This window comes from Opisthorchis viverrini (assembly GCF_000715545.1).
Source record: "Opisthorchis viverrini unplaced genomic scaffold opera_v5_140, whole genome shotgun sequence".
Classification (NCBI taxonomy): domain Eukaryota; kingdom Metazoa; phylum Platyhelminthes; class Trematoda; order Opisthorchiida; family Opisthorchiidae; genus Opisthorchis; species Opisthorchis viverrini.
The window spans coordinates 259366-262345 of NW_008751796.1; positions in this window are offsets into that span (position 1 = coordinate 259366).

The following is a 2980-nucleotide window of genomic DNA, read 5'->3' on the forward strand; positions in this document are numbered from 1 at the left end:
TCCACCTTTATTCTTTTCTTTACAATAAGGTTTTCAAATAAATCATGGTTGTACGGCAGTGAAGCATCGGTGTTGAACACTGGTGTCGATGATGACGATGATGTGAGGGGTTTTAGAGCCTAATCACACATGCTCACCCAGGCCTTTGGACGAATTCAAAGTTAAGTCTAGAACTGAAGATCCATTCGTTGCATGGGTGCTACACCCGTGCTGAAGAACTTCCCATTTTTACGACCCGCTACCTTTCGTTTGTATGCTTTAGTCCATACTGAGTTCATTGATGAAGAAAACAACCTTGGTAGTATGCGTGATCATGAAACGTGGTCCTGAATAAGTGAACAGGAGGCAGGTTACTGTGTGCGTTGGGAGCGATTGGATAAATTCACCAATTTCACTTTGTATTCGCCTCGTTTGTTGACAGGAAAAGACGTCATACTTTGGTACATGTTAGTAGGTGAGCAGACGTGCTGATGGTGTTTAATGCCTGTATTGATTGATTTTTGTGCGTGTTTGAAAATAGTCCCGTGGATCGATAAATTACACGTCACCATACATCAAAACTTTTATCAAAATAAACTGCTCGAGAGGGTAAGATAGTCGTCTCAGAAAGTCACTCCGTACCGGTGCTTTCTAGACAGCCCGAAGGGATCGGAGCGTTCTTAGTCCAACCTGGCGAAGAAAAGTGGAGTTCACGACTTACTGAGCGGCACTGCGTATATGACACGGAACACGTCTTGGTTACCACCAAGAAGATAGAAACCGACTAACGTGCGCAAGCTCCATAGTTCTTCCGTAATTACTGCACATTAGCCGTGAGGAAATGAGCCGTATTCAGCGTATTCTGCAGCAAGCACATGTTGAAAAATTAGCATAGTGCTGCACCCAACACTTCCATGTCACGAGGACATTTGTGATAAAACAATGTTCCCTCTCCCCAAACCAAAGATCTGTGAATAAAGTTCGAATCTTCGTCTGCTGAAATAGTCCACCGCTCCGGTCCTGATTGGCCATAAAGCCGTGAAGACATTGCGTGTCCAAGTGGTGGGAGTTCTTGCTTGACCATGCAGTTCACTCAGACCCATAGCTGAGTAGACTGAGACGGTATAGTGGCTTTCCAGAATATTCCCGTCGATCGGAAAATCCCCCGAATGGGCATGAATGAACAGCGTATCGAATGTCTTCACTTCATTGGTTTATCACGTATGAAATTCAGAGCCTAAATTATGAGGAGCGTACTGAGTGTCACTGATGCGAAAGATCCGGTTGAGTTGGCCCACTGACTCATAGCGAGCAACTCAAAGCGAGAGATAAACTGGTAGCTCCGTACAACACGCGACAAGGTAGAAATCTCCTCACTACTGGTGTAACGGTGATACTACTGATGGAGGAGGCATGCGAGTAGTGTGTTTTCTTCTTGTAAGTTCAATTTGCGTCTCTTGAAAAGAGAGATCTGTTGGGGAATTTGTGGAGTCGCTTTGTAGCATTTGCTTGGACTTGAGCAACAGTTAGTGAATGTTCATGAAGGTTCAGGAAGACGCGTTCAAGTGAAGATGTATGTTCAGTTTTGTAAATAAATTGCAAATGAGAGTTTTGCTTCCCTGTCGAAGAGTCTAACAGATAACTTCACACCTCCTTCCTGTCATTGGTATTGTCACAGTGCACACAACAGTGCAACTACCTACCTTCAACCTACTGATTGTTGCTGAGTATCAGCTAAATGGCGAACACAGTTAGTACATGGCGACACAGATCTCTTATATCCAAGAGGAACCAGTTGAACCCCTATGCGCATCTGAGTATTCGTACAGAGCGCAATCGAGTTTTACGGTGTTTTTTCGGATTTGTATTTCGAGAACAGGGGGTTCTGTCAATAGCATAACCCAGATCAGGGTGGAAATCCAAGTTGGCGCGATCCACGGAAACCAGGTTTTCTCAACTCGGTGTTCTTGTCAAAGGCCATGAAGTTGTGGTCATGCTCATCTTGTCAAGTGATTTGTCATTCAACGGTCCTATTCTACTTGGTGATGATAAACGAGGAAATAAAGTTTTGTTTTTTAGTATTAAGCAAACATATGGACGTATCCAGGTTAGTTGATCGCATTCAAACCTTTAGACACGCCACCTGTTTGGCACCGTCGAACAGCGTCGGACGAAACAGATCGAGAGACAATGAACTATTCCCCCCCTGCGTGTACTAACTGGGCGTTCACTTCACAGCAGACACTCCCTTCGTTGCGCACAACTGTACCATCTACGACGATTATACTCAAAAACGTCACCAGTAGTGTCCTCTTTGGTCCTACACATGAGCTGCTTCATTTCTGTAGTACCCGAGTGCTCCAGACAGCATTCACCTGACTGTCGGTTAACGAGGACTCATCCCAGTGAATGTTTTCTATAAGGTGTAACAGATTCAGCCAATATGTCATTCAACGTGAATAGACCTGAAGCATCTGTTGGTTCAGCAAACTCCAAAATGATAATTTTCAATTTCAAAAACAGCGGTGTTAACACCGGAAGATGCACAAATGGACTGGCTGGCTTAGCACGCTCAACGGCCAACACTGTCGAATCGACTCGGGTTGTCTGCCGTTCACCGGAATGCTACTGATTCAGCGGACATATGCCCGTTCAAGGTCACTCACCGTGCGGCACTCCCTCCGGTGCAGTCCACGTTGCATAGTTTCGACCAACAGTGTCTGACGTTCCTGACACCGATTTCAGCGAAATACATTCATTTACAAACTAATTCGGTTTTGCTCGAGACTCACCTGGAACCCAGCTGAATCTCTCGTTTCTTGATCATGGTCTCAGGCAACTGAATGTGCTGCACCAGGCAACCTCATGTTTCAGTCGCTACGATATTTCAAATATCGCGATACATGTATATATATGTATCGTAATGTACTACTCATAAGGTTGCTGAAAATCCATCGACAGCCCACCACCGGTTTCGCCCTTCTCGAGGCTCATCAGGTAG